Source organism: Eumetopias jubatus, unplaced genomic scaffold (genome assembly GCF_037043125.1).
Source record: "Eumetopias jubatus isolate StellerSeaLion01/CBP00866 unplaced genomic scaffold, mEumJub1_p1.0 scaffold_9, whole genome shotgun sequence".
NCBI classification, from domain to species: domain Eukaryota; kingdom Metazoa; phylum Chordata; class Mammalia; order Carnivora; family Otariidae; genus Eumetopias; species Eumetopias jubatus.
The window spans coordinates 95,210,097-95,224,372 of record NW_028274815.1 but is presented as its reverse complement, the minus strand read 5'-3'; the positions used below and the strand labels follow the sequence as shown (position 1 = coordinate 95,224,372).

General features: G+C 43.4%; 1 protein-coding gene across 1 annotated transcript in view; it reads right to left on the bottom strand.

The window, feature by feature from the left end:
- The window catches only part of RALGAPA2 (Ral GTPase activating protein catalytic subunit alpha 2), a 341,643-nt gene that overhangs the window by 24,237 nt on the left and 303,130 nt on the right, over positions 1-14,276 (bottom strand). The window lies entirely within an intron of this gene.

Genomic DNA, 14,276 nt, shown 5'->3' with positions numbered 1-14,276 from the left:
TGGGGAAGTCGGTGTGACGTCCCATTTTCCCCTTCCTAGTTATCAATGCCAAAGTTAAAAGACGTGTTTTAGTCATTTTGACAATCATGCTAATTCTCCAGGAACACAGGGAACGCGATCACCATCAATCAGTTTATTATTTGCTGCTCTGGAAGAGCAAAAGTAATTTCTAGCATTTCTCACTGGATTTTAAAACTATCTTTCCAAAATGACCTCTTCACAAATAAAAGTTGGTAAAAACTATGCTTTTCCAATTAGCTGTTGGTAGTAAGCATGTGACTGAAGATCGGAAAATATTTTTCTCTTTTCTTTTGTCAAAGGATGCACACAGATTTCCCCATGCAGGCCCTTCCTCTTCCTCCTCCTTTAATTATAGTCAGAGAAGGAGTTTTTACACCATGAGACCAGAGGCATCCTGGGGCTGTGCTGGCCAACGCCGTAGCTGTGAGCCGCATGTGGTTATCTAAATCTAAATTTAAATTAATTAAGCCGAAAAAATAGCAATTCCGTTCCTGGGTCCCACTAGCTGTATTTCAAGCATGAGCTGGGGTTACTGTGCTGGATAGCATGGACGGAGAGCACGCCCTTTGTCGTAGAAAGAGCTACTAGGCAGCTGGCTTCCCAAACTTCTCTTTAGGCTTGCTCTAGGCAACTTTAAAAAAGCAAAATGCCTTTGAGGATGTCAAAAGCAGCCCCGCTGATGGATTCACAGTGCATTATGTTACATAGACGGTCACCACAGCCGAAGGCCTGGGCGGTGGGGCCCTGAACTGGCTTCTCGAATGCAGGCTGAACTCCTGGTGACTCACCCCGATGAACAAACAGGCTGCCAAACTTCCACAGTGAGAGGCGTCCTCTCAGGCCCAATTCTAGAGGGACCCACTAATGCCATTCACATCTCATTATGAACACGCTTATTCTGCACAGCACTTGGCTGTCGCGCGGCTCGGCCCTCCGTGCACAGCCCCAGCAAGCCGCTGGTCCAGGGAACAGCAGGACGTTAGGCCTGAGTGGCCGTCTGGCGAACAGGCACTCTGACACTAAGCTGGCACGTGCTGGCCCAGCAGGGGCCGAGCGAGGCGTGACAAATTACTCAAAGAGCTGAGCTAAACTTATGGCTGACAACCACCTGAGCCTTAGGACAGCCGTGGCCCGCTGTCAACGCACAATTCATAGCTCCCCCTTTCAGACCGCAGTCTGCTTGAGGGCCCGGGTTAGAGCCGGCGCGGCCCTCTAAAGACCTGTCATGCTCTGCCTAGAATGGTCCTGCTGTTTGCTGAAAGGCCCCATTGCGCCCAACACATCCACATACAGGGCTCGGGACAATGGTGAACAAAATAGAAGTGCGGATGCATTTTGCTAAATATGCTCTGGAAGCCACATATCTGGAAGAGTGGCTGCTATGTTAATCGAGCTCACAGGCAACCCTACAAAGAGATGCCATGTATAATACCACGTAAACGGACCTCAGACAGCAGCCCATCATCCTCATCCGGGAGGACACTAGCCAATTCGTAAGCTTGTCCTTGTCAAGCCTGAGAAATCTGGGCCCCTAAGAGCAAGTCCAGCACTAGAGTTACAGGGGGGTGATAATCAAGTTTTGAGATTCTCTGGCTCAATGAATATTTATGGTCTGACTCCTAAAACAAGGCACTATGGGAGACAGCACAAAAAGATGCTTCCAGAACCAGATACTAGAGGAGGAAGTGTTTACCTCATAGAAGATTCCCCATCTTGCATTCACACCCCCAACTGTCACACGTAGCACACTCTCCCCCACCCCCAGGCTGGTCCTATGCTGTCACAGGAGCGTTAACAGCGCTAAACTGGGTGTTGTCATTTAGACAAACATCCATTAGGGACTGCAGGGAGACCAGGAGATCACCAAATGCATTTTACCTCGCGACCCACACCAGGGCATGTAAACACCATGACAAAAAGAAAACAAACACCACCCCGATCCTGGCAGTGTTTAGAAACAGAGAAGGAGCTCAGGGTGCCAAAAATCATTTCTTTTAGTAGCTTTAAAACACGTAGCTCTGGGATTTAACGGAATGTATTAGAACTACTAGCTAGGGCAATTAGGAGCGGTATCACCTGACATTTTCTTACCTAACTTCTTTAGGGCTTCAGTGCTGATTGTTTTATATATTAAAAAAAGGCATTTATAAGTTAGACATTAAAATGCTTCTAAGGTTCTTCTCATGCATAAGACATGTTAAGACATGAACCAAATGCTGTAATAATGCCAGGCAGTGGATGGTCAGTGCCTCTGGCTGAAGGCAGGTGGCTGAAGAGGCACCTGGTCACAAATTCAATACCTGTTTTGATACTGGCCATTGCCCTGCTGTTCTCTTAAAAAGTCCATTAACAAATGTAAAACTTAAATTTTGTTCTGAATTACTATCTCATTCAAAACCACACACAGTAAAGTACTTTCTTAAAGAGAAAATTTTCCCTTTGATTACTCAATTCAGAGAGCATTCAAATTACTACTAGAAACCCTTCTTGGTTTCTAGATATTTTGAACTTCTTCAGTGACCTGCTGTGTTTATGTTTTCACATAAGAATTTTAGCATTTACCAATGTTTCTCTACTTGAATAAAGAGGCTATATATCTTTGCTACTTACATTTTATCAAAAACTTCCAAGAGAATTTTCTGAGACCCTCAAGACACATTCAGGGGGTTGCAAAAGCCCAAGAATCCAAATCCAACTCCCCAACTTTATTCTGATGAGTATTTGTTTTTATTTTTCGAAACGGTAGCAGCAGCATGAAAGGAAGTAGCTTGCCTTTTGGAGAAGACAGGCCTAGGTTTGAATTCCACTCCTCTCCCCCACCCGCCAGGGCAAGCTGCTCCAAAGCCCCCAGCCCCGGGTGCCTTATGTGTAAAGCAGGGTCACTGAGATCTGCTCTTGGGGCTGCCCCGAGGATCAGATGGAATCATATAATGACCCAGGTTCTAGTGCACAAGAGAAGCACCATAGATGTGGACTGCCTGCTCCCCTTCCTCCCTTAATGTGGGTTTCTGGGTTCGTCTTCCAGAAAGAACATAGGGGATAAAGTAGGGGGAACCTCCGTGTCAGGCTTTAGGACAAGCAAGCCTCCTTTACGCTAGACCCCTGTGAACGGGGGGAGTACCATGGCCCTTACAGTACTGATCAGCAAGTGGAAGTGCAAAAGATTCAAGTGATTTTCCAGAGTCACAGTTACTTGCTGGTGCAATTGGGACCAGAACCCAGGTCTTCCAACCTTTACTGCTTCCGGCTAATTTATCTAGATTTCTAGGGTACATGGGATTAAGTTCAGGATTTTGTGCAAGGTTGGGAGCTAAACTAGTGGTGAGGATAAATCAACCGACTTAACTATACAGGGGTATGAAAATCAACTTGAGTCCATAGGTTTGAGCTGCATTGACACCCATAGACCATGCTGACTTTATAAATTCAGAAAAATAACAATTACTTCATTTCAATTTCTTTCTACTTATTCGGGCTATGGTGTTTGTTGACTGCTGTTTAGGACTTTCAACTTCTTCTCTTGGAATAACTCCTTCTGTTTGTTTGTTTGTTTTTAAGGAAAAGGGAGAACTGTTTGCAAGAGTCTCTATTGCAGGTTGTATCTTTCTTCAACCCTTGAAACTCTTCTTGCTGGGGCCTTCTCTAAGTGTCCAAGGAGTGGGCTACCAGACCCAGCCCAACAAAGCAGCCCTGGAGGAGGCTGCCTCCTGAGGTCAGTATGTGTGTGTTCTGCAGCGGTTTCCGTACCTGTCCCTGGTTTTCTTTCTTAACTCATTGCAGCCCCTCATCGCTGACAGAAGCCTGCCCAGAGCTGGTGGCTCTTGTGACTCTGCACACTCTCCTTCCCACAGCAGTGGGAGAGAAGCCAAGTTTCGTCACCGCCTGGGAGGGAGGCTTTGGCCAACCCCGGGCCCCTCGGATAAATTGTGGCACTCATAAATTTTGCCACCATTGCTTGTTTGATCCCTTGAGGATGTGACGGGGGAGAAAAGAGAACCCCCTGCTATAGTTACTGCATAGGACCGTCTCATCCTAAGCATCCTTGTATTAGCTTCCCGTAGCTGCCGAAAGTGACCACTAGCTGTGGGGCCTTAAAACAACAGAAGTTTATTCGCTCACAGTTCTGGGAGGCCAGAAGTTCAAAATCAAGGTGTCAGCAGGGCCTCATTCCCTGCAGAGGCTCTAGTGACTGCATCACTCCTGTCCCTGCCTCTTTGGTTACACTGCCTCCTCCTTTTCTCCGTGTGTCTCTTATCAGGACACTTGTCATTGGATTTAGGGCCCACCTGGATAATCCAGAATGATCTTCTCATCTCAAGATCCTTAACTTACTTACAGTTGCAAAGACCCTTATTGAAATAAGTTAATGTTCACAGGTTCTGGGATTAGACATACCTTTCTGGGGGCCATCACATAGCCCTCCATACTCCTTGAGTATGAGTCGGGTCCATCCTTACATTACTTGCTACCTAGCTTATATGTGCTTTATACAATATTATTGAATGGATAAATGATTGCCTAGGATTTGTGCCCACTGTTCTGAGCTATGACAGTGCTAGATATATTCTAAGCAAAGACAGTTTATTTATTTATTTTTAAAGATTTTATTTATTCATTTGAGGGAGAGTGAGTGAGAAAGAGAGAGAGAGAGAGAGCATGAGAGGGGGGGAGGGCCAGGGGGAGAAGAAGATACCCCACTGAGCAGGGAACCTGATGCAGGGCTCTATCCCAGGATCCTGGGATCATGACCCGAGCTGAAGGCAGACACTTAACTGACTAAGCCACCCAGGGGTCCTGCAAAGGCAGTTTATAAGGAGAAATTAGAGAGTTGTCCATTTGAAGTACAATTCTGCATAGATTAAAAAAAAATAAGCTATACAGAACTTCTAGAAGAAATTATGGGGCAAACTCTTTATGACCTTGGGATATGGAATAATTTATTAAACAAGAAACAAAAACATGAACCATAAGGGGGAAAGACTGGTATACATCTGGACATATTCAAATTAAGAACTACTGTTTACCAGAATACCATAAAGAAGGTAAAGCTCTAAGGCACAAAGTGGGAGAAGTCATCTGCAACACCTAACTGACAAAGGGTAAGTGTCCAGCATATATAAAGAACTCCTACAAATCAATAAAAGAACCAAATAATCTATTAGAAAAGTGGGCAAAAGACATAAACATTTCTAGAACATAAACGATGAATGGATGTTAAGGTGTTTAACATCACTAATAATCAGGGATTATTAGTGCCACAATGAGATACCATTTTATATACACCAGCCTGGCCAAAATAAAAAAAAAATCTAATGTTGCCAAATGTCAGAGAGGATGTGGGGCAGAGAACTCTCAGAGCCTACTGGTAGGAGATAATTGGCCTAACTTCTCGGGAAGGCAATTTGACATTATCCAGAAAAGGGCAGCAACTCCACATGTAAGAATATCATATTCTGTAGACAATAGCAAAGTCAAAAGAGAGAGAGAAACCACTATTCTACTGATAGGTGTAGTCACACAATAGAATACTATACAGCAGTGAAAATAAACTATAGGTATGTGTATTAGAAAGGATGAGACTTAAAACAATGCTAATGAAAAAAGTAATTCACTGAAGATCATGTATGGCACAGTTCTAACTACATACATTTTAAAAAAAGAGGCAAAGTGAAACATACTGCTTTAGGAATACACACATATGCAGGGACACTATAACCTAGATTATCTCTGGGGTGGTAGAAGAGGTAGCACATGGGACGGTCACAAATATATTGGTCAGTACACACGGGGGGCCAGGATGGGGGCATGTTTTGTTGTTCTTTAGGACTTCTGTAAATGTTCGAGGTTTTCTAGTCTGTATAAAATATTTCAAAATGAAAATAGGCCTTCTGGTGAGAATGGAATAGAGTGCTAATTAAAGGGTTCTTTTCTCACCTATTCAAAGGACAGAATGAGCTTCTTTAAGCCAAAGGCAGATTTGAAAGGTATAAGTTTAGTTGTTAGAGATAACAATGATAGACAGGTTCGTCTGACTCAGACATAGAAAAAGCAGAAAAGGGGCAGTGCTATTTTTAAGGCCTTCGTTCCAGAAGCAGACCAAAATATGAGAGCTCAACATTTTCAGAAAGTTGTGGAAAACTTCGGATACAAATGCCATTCATGGGGAGGAGGGTATGGCTTCAGAAAAAATGTTTTCCTACAAAGATACTTTTGCTAGAATGATCACACACTAAGAATGACAAAATGGGCTGAACTAGAGAAAGGTCAACATACTATATGTATACATGGGCCTGTGTGCATGGTTTCTATACAGCATCCTACTCTGCTTAGTACACTTAATCTCAAGTGAATCTGCCAATTTCAGAAAGCAAGTCCATTTTCACTCAAGCATTCATCCATTCAAGAAATATGTGCTGAGGGCCCACCAGTGCTTGGCAATGAGCACGCAACTGGGAAACAGGACAAACTCTGCCCCTACCCTGATCAAGCCCCCATTCTAGCAGGGACAAATGCACAGAATAAGGGGAACTGTTCTTTCATCAGTGCCAGGTAGGAGAGCAGGGACCAAAAGGGTATGGAAGTCTCAGAAGGGGTGGCCAGGAAAGGGGCTAGCCAAGAAGGGCCGGGGGCAGGCAGTGGTAAGAGCATTTCAGGTGCGGAGAGGCATGAGCTGGAAGAAACCCTGGGGAGGTTCAGGAAGTGAAAGGAGACTGGAACCTCAGCGTAGCAAGAGAAGGGAGGGGGTGCAGTTGAAAGACTGGCTGGGGCTAGGTCATGGGAGGTCTGAATGGTCCGAGGCAAGGGAGCAATATGGCCTCACTTAGGTTTCCAGATCACCCTGAGAAGATCTGCTACCATTAAGGAGAGTCTAGAGTGCCCTTGAGTTTGAAGAGATCAACGCTGACTTGGTCTATGTGATCAATCCATGGGCTTGTACAAATGTCTCAATACTTTGTACTTGTTCTTCGCCTATTTTCAGGACATATATATTTTGAGCAAGTAGAAATGTTAAGAAGGCTACCTGCAGATTTGAAATGACCATAACCTCTGAGAATGGTCTTGACAGAGAAGGGGTCTGGCTGGGGGATGTGCCTGACTTGGAGGGAAGAGGAAATGGAGCAAGGCCGAGTTGGAAGCAGCCTTCCCAGGTGAAGCAGAGAACAAAGTGTTATAGACAAGATGGTGGGCACATTCCTCACACAAGGACAGATGCTGTGCTCACAGAAATCTGGTAAAAAGGAGATTATTTAGGACAGCTGTGGATTGAGGAATGCTACCCTGACTCGAAGGCTTCAAATATATCTATATACTTTACATCTAGTAAAAAGATGCATTAGCAGTTGCAGAGTGTCTGAGCTCAGAGAAGGGACAACTATGAATAACTTACAAAACAAGGAAATTAATGAGCCAATTTCCTCTGTTGATCCCACCACCAGTAGTTTTTGGAAGAGAGGATGCAGAGGATGATGATAACACATTTTCCATTTCTTGGGCAGTGTTCTGAACAGTGATCAAAGGATAAAGCTTTAAAGTGCTCACTGGTCTCGGATATGACACCAAAAGCACAAGCAACCAAAGGAAAAAATAGGAAAATTTATCAAGAAAGTGAAGGGACCCCCCCAAAAAAGTGAAGGGACAACCCACAAGTCATTCTGTGGGAAATATTTGCAAATCATTTATCTGATAAGGGTCTCATATCCAGATTATATAAAGAACTCATAAGTCAATAATAAAATGACAACCCAATGAAAAAATGGGCAAATGATTTGAATAGACATTTCTCCAATTCAGAATATAGACACATGACCAACGAACATATAAAAAGATGCTCAACATCATTAGCCAATTGGGAAATGGAAATTAAAACCACACTGAGATACCACTTTAAACCCACTAAGATGGTTATAATCAAAAGGACAAGAATGAACAACAGAAAGTGTTCGTGAGGATGTGGAGAAACTGGAATTCTCATACCTTGCTGATGGAAATGTGAAATGGTGTGGGTGCTGAGGAAAATAGCTTGGCAGTTCCTCAAGAGAACTGGAAATGTCTGTTCACACAGAAACCTGTCCACAAATGTTCACAGCAGCGTTATTCATATTCATAACATAACATATTAATAACAAAGGTGAAAACAACGCAAAATGTCCATAAACTGACGGATAAACAAAATGTGGTCTATCCACACAATGGAGAGCCATAAAAAGGAATGAAATACTGAATGTACTACAACATGGATGACCCTTGTAAACACTGCTAAGTGGGAGGTGGCAGACGTGAAAGGCCACATATTGTATAACTCCCTTTATATAAATGTCCAGAATAAGAAAATCCACAGAGTCAGAAAAGAAATTAGTGATTGCCAGAGGCTATGAGGAGAAGGGGAATGAGGAATGACTACCAGTGGATAAAAGGTTTCTTTTGGGGGTGATGAAAACATTGTGGAATTGGTGGGGGGGGGGCGGGCAGAAGTACATTTGCAGGAAAGGAAGACTGAGGAGGGGCTGGGGAGGGAGCCATGTCACAGAACTCTGGGAAGGGCACTTCTGGAAGGGGGAGCCTCCGCTCGGATGCACTTCTCTGTCCTTAACATCTTCCCTGGTATCTGCCACCCAGGGGAATACTCCATAGGTAGGCTGGGCTGGCATTCAATAATCCTAAATAAATGGACGAAATTCCATAATCATCAAGACAGGAACAGATGCCAGTTACAGCGTAAAGCCATACATCATTTTTTACAGAGATTCTGTTTGTCTTTCAATATAATGCAAATTTAAATTCTAGGACTGTTTAAGACCCCAAATAAATGAATCATTCAAAGTAAATGTCACAGCCTGGTAATGGATGAAGAGGATGACTTTACTGAACAACGTAACCAAATAAAATGGATGTTTGGGAAAAGGAAATTAAACACACAGAGGTATAAGATATTAGATTAGGTTTCAAACATTAATGATACACTCCTGGAAAGGGAAGCAGTCTACTTCTGCTAAGAAAGAAGAAAATACTCCTATAACCAGGTTTAAGAATAATTCTGAGGAAATGACAAGAGTAAGTGGAAATGGGACAGAGATGGGTTTGCTTCAGGCGATTAGATTACAGACTTTTGGAGGTCTGCTCCCACATTCCCGCATCCTTCCGGCACAGGGAATGGAAGGTCTCCCTCTCAGGATCTGAGATGCTCCAAGGGTGCAACGGATTGGATCTCTATTCACGTCAGCTCTGTTCAGGGGACTGACTTGTGAAGGAGCACTCCTGTTTGTCTCCTCCAGTGCTGTGAGTACGTCTCACCTTTGGTAAATCACCAAGAGAGAAAGGACCCCACAACACTGCCACTCCAAGTCTCCCTGCAGTAAAGACATGAGCGATGAGGAAATCAGTCCTTGGGCCTATTTAACCTCTGGAGAATGTGCTGTCAAGTGAGCAAGCAAGGATTGTACAGGTTGCTTGGCTGATGAAAACGACCAAGTGCTGAATCAATATGGACAGTAGAGAAGCCCACGGCTCTGCTGCACTTAGGCCAAGAGAGTGGCTTCTGGGAGGAAGGCAGCCAATGTCACCTGCACTGTTTCTCTTCCACAGATTCCCATTCACCCTAAAGACACGGCATGCGAAGGGCTAAAAAAGGTACTTAGCTGGAGCCATTTGGTTACCTCTGACACTCTGTGGGCATTCCACATCCATGTAAAAGTCACAGCTAAATGTAAAACAATCAGAAATGCAGAACTGGCTCGGGAAGTCCGGAATGTCCTTTGTCATGAGGTATAGAAAGGGCAGACAATTGAAATAGCAGTAAACATGGATTTTTCAGCTCTAACTTCATCGTCACTGACCATAAGAGGAAAGTTATTATGAATACATTACAAGTATTATTTAGTGCAATGTAATTTTAACTGAATCATCCAATATTTATGCTTCAAGCACTCTCACTTTGGAGATGAAAGTGCATCCCATGTGACCTAACAGATTAGTTTATATCTAGGTTGATTCTAAAAATAAAACAGATTCATGATGATATATGATAGATAATAAGAGAACAAAGTCAACAAGGATAAAAAAATCTTCTGTGGCAGATATTCTGGTTATCCTTCTCTTGAAATATCCTCTACAGTGGCTCATCAACAACCCACTGGGCCCAGATGAAGTAGGAAAGGGCTCAGGCATGGGAGAATTAAATTTCCTGGCCCAAAGTATGTGCACCAAGCTCTATACGGACTTTCTTGACTTTTCATTTCTGCAAACACTTCGGGTGAAATACTCCTTTTTATGATGTTTGTAAGTTTGAGCTGTATTTGTTTTTTTTTTTCTTTTGAACATTTAAAAACAAACAGAAATACATCTGAAAACAAAAGAATATTTCTATAAGTTCTATAAAAATAATTACGATGGTTTAACGGCATCTGAGTTTTCCAGGAAGATACCCATCTTAACACCAATTATCAGATGTCAAGGAGAAACTCCAAGAAAAGTTAGGGGGTTACCAAATGCAAGCGACCTAGAAACCGAAAATGAGCTCATATGAAGGGTGCCAAGTGGCCTCCTCTGGCCTATGGAGACTCTGCTTTACTGGGTAAAATAGGGCATCATCACAGCACACCTGAGTGATAACTGTCACTGCCGACCCGGCACTTGAAACTCAATACACCCACAGACTTATCAGTTAGAGCAAGAAAATGATCGAAACCTAACTGGAAAGTTGGGGAAATTCTAATGATACGAAGCTCCTCCACGATCAGAACTAGCAAAACTATGTTTGCAACTCAATATTAAAGCAACTGATTTCTGGCAATTGAAGACAGCATGTGATGCAAATGGTTCCTTTCGGCAGAAGCTACACCAAGGGGACACAAGAGTAGAGCTATCCCACTGAGTGGTCCCGGGCAGGACATGCATAGATGCAGGGAACCGCAGAACCGCCCTAACCCTAGGTATGGCCAGGCCCATCAACAGACATGGGCCCCGTGCAAACCCCAAGTGGTCAGATGAGCACAGAGAATGCTAGTTCCATGAAAGCGGAAGGGGTTTTGTGTAGCTGGACGGCCAAAAGCACCTTTTACTCCTCTTACATCTGTTCCAGCAACGGGGTCAGTGTTAGGTAAAAGCCATAAACGTATATGGAAGTTAAATAAAGTAGTGGGAAATTTTTGTTTTGCTTTCAAGGTTGGTCACAGAAATTCCCAGGGGCTGATGGAACGACTCTGATTTCATATCTGTTAAAAATTGTTTGTCCGGATGCAGATCTAGCTGCTTTGCATGGACCAGGGGATGTCTTTGCATGGGTGTAGAAGAAAGTAGTGTAGACAGACCACCTGTTTCCACTGGGCCCCGGAGCCTGCAAGGTGGTTGCTGTGCATTCCTGTGCTACTCCTACTTCCTGAGGAGAAAGGGAAACTGCCCACAAGGAAACTGGCAGAGATCTCAGGGAAAAGTAAGGTGTGACATTCAGGCACGGTGGCTGCATGGCCTCAGACACAATCGGCAACATGCCGTGCACAGGATGCCCTTTTACAAAAGCACTCTTGGTCCTGACAGCCCTCTGGGTGAGGCGTTTGTCTGTGGCATATGAATCAAACTGCATCCTGAGTGTAAGTTAGCCCCAGGCCCAAGGCACCTCTGCTAAGGTGATGCCAACTAAAATGATCGTGTGCCTTCTGCAGGCCGAGCACTGTGCTGGGTGTTTTATAGGTTGAATCCCATCCCATTCTTGCAACCACCTGTATGGTTTTTTTATTACTCTTTTCATTAGGGAAGGAAGCCGAAGTGCAGAGAGCAAAATATGCTCTGGGCCCCTCAGATGGTAAATGCCAGGGCCTGGACTCAAACCCCAGCAGCCTGACTTTGGAGCCCCCACTCTCAGCCATGGCCCTGCCTCTTGAGGTCAGAATTCTCCCTTGAAGAGAAAAGCCTGGGGTAGCCACAACTAACAGAAGGCCCAGCACCATCCCCTTCCTGGTATTTTTATGGAAGCCTGAAGGAAGAAATGGAAGCTTTTTTCCTGCCCCCTCCAATTCAGACACTATTCTCCAACAATGTCAGGAGAAAGAAAACTTGGAAGATTTTTCCTCCTGCCAATTAAATAAATCTCAATGCTTAGGTCTCAAGTAAATATTTCCAGCTATAACATGTCAGTGAGAGAAACGCCTGTGGGTTAGGGCAGGGACAGGGTGACTTTTTCACTTAAACCCCGCTGGTGTTCGAATCCTCTGTCTGCGGGGTGGGACTTCCGCAGCACGGGCACCCCAGGTCAGGACATCCTCACACTTGGCGATGCAGATGCCTCCTTCTGTCTGTCGCTCATTCCTTAATTAAAACTACCTCCCACCCCTGGCAGGCTCACCCACATGCTGGTGTCCTCATCCCCCCAGGGCCTGGCACCTTGTATCTGATGGTGGACAGTGTGGGGTGACCACTGCATTCTTTGTGCTTCTGCTGATATTCCCATTCACCTGCTGTGGTATTTTCCATGTCTTTCACCTGACACTGGATAGTGTCATGCCAACGACCCCACAGGTTGTCAGTTACAGGAAAGCAATTTTCTCCATGAGCTACGGCTAAATCTGGCTCAGGGTAAACTGTGGGAGGGAAGATTTTGTGTGTGTGTTTTCTTGTGTACTTGGAGAATATATGTCATCAGGTGCAGAGTGAATATTCAATCCCAGTTGAGTGTGACATTTGGATAACAGATTCAACATCTATACTACAATTCAGTAGGTACCTCTGAGTATCTAGAAATTCTCCATTTTTCAGAGTAATGCAGAAGGAAATAAAGAAACAAGGCTGACCTAGTGGGAACAAAGATCAGAATCAGAAATTCTCTCATAGTAACACATGCTTTAAAAAAGAAAACATACAGATAAAAAATGATGGATGTCTACATCTTGATTTTATATGTCATATTCTGTGATTATTCTACTCCACACTTTAAACGAAAACTGCCTGCCTTTATATTTTATATTCAAAATTCCCTATCAGAAATCCTGTTCATTCTGACTAAAATATATTTGTCACATTACAAACAGAAATAGCCCTGAATGCTGTTAAGTATCAAATTCCCAACTCACACAATTCTCTGGGACTTTCCACATTCAGATCTCATAAAGTCACTCAATATCATCTTCATGACTAAAAATATAACTGCAGTATTACTTAAAATTATAATCAAATCATTCTCCTGCAAATTAAGACACTTACTCTTGGAAAAATAACTAAATTGAATTAGGTGTGTCTTTTCTTGATAGATCAAAAGCAGCTCCATTAAATCACCAGCTTTATATTATTAATGGCATGAGACATGGTCCAGATGAGGAAAATGTCCTTTGGAGCCACTTTGTATTTTATTTAAAGAGAGCTGGAGATGTTCTTCACAATTCAAATGTGAAGTAGAATTGAATCACATGTCCCCAGACCAGGAAGGCAGATATGATCCCCATGAAGTAGAATATCCATACCAGAAAGCCCAGGTTCCTCTTCCCTCAATTCCTTATTACTTTGAATTATTATGCCTGCCACTCACCCATCCATCCATCCATCCATCCATCCATCCATCCATCCATCCATCTGTCCGCTCTTCCAACCATCCATCCATTTACCCACCCTTCTAACATTCATTCCTTCCTTTCATCCGCCCACTCTTCCAAACATCCATCCATCCATCCATCTAGCTGATATTTACTTCATGCTCCCTATGATAAATCCATTGTTCTTCCTTCAGATGTAAAAAAAAACAAAAACAAAACAAAACTTCCTTGTTCCTCAGTTCTCTTCAAAGTCTTGGCTTCTATAATATATATAACACCCAACCATCACAGTATATAGTATTTTGTGGGGGATTCTAAAACACATTATGGCTCTGAGTTTACATTGTAATTAGCCTGAGTTCTAGTGGGGCAAACCTCACTTAGAATAAAAGACAATCCTTATGAAATAAACAAGAACAACTTGCCTGGTGTTGGCACACTGCTCTTAAAAACAGGGCTTATTAGAAATAGGACTCAGAGAAGTCTAGATGTGACTGTCACTTTAGAAATTCCCTTTTGTAGCCATGAACCCATGGGGTCTTCTTGGAAATCTCAAACCATAGATGATGAAGCAGTTACAGGGAGCAGAAATGATCCTTCTGAGACTACCCAGCTAGTACTGAGCAGGGCTTGAACTCAAGCCCAGGCTGATTTGTTTCAAATCCTGGCCCCTTCTACTCTCTTATACTGTCTCAGTTTAATTGGAATATTATTTTAGTTAAGAATTTGCACTAGTCA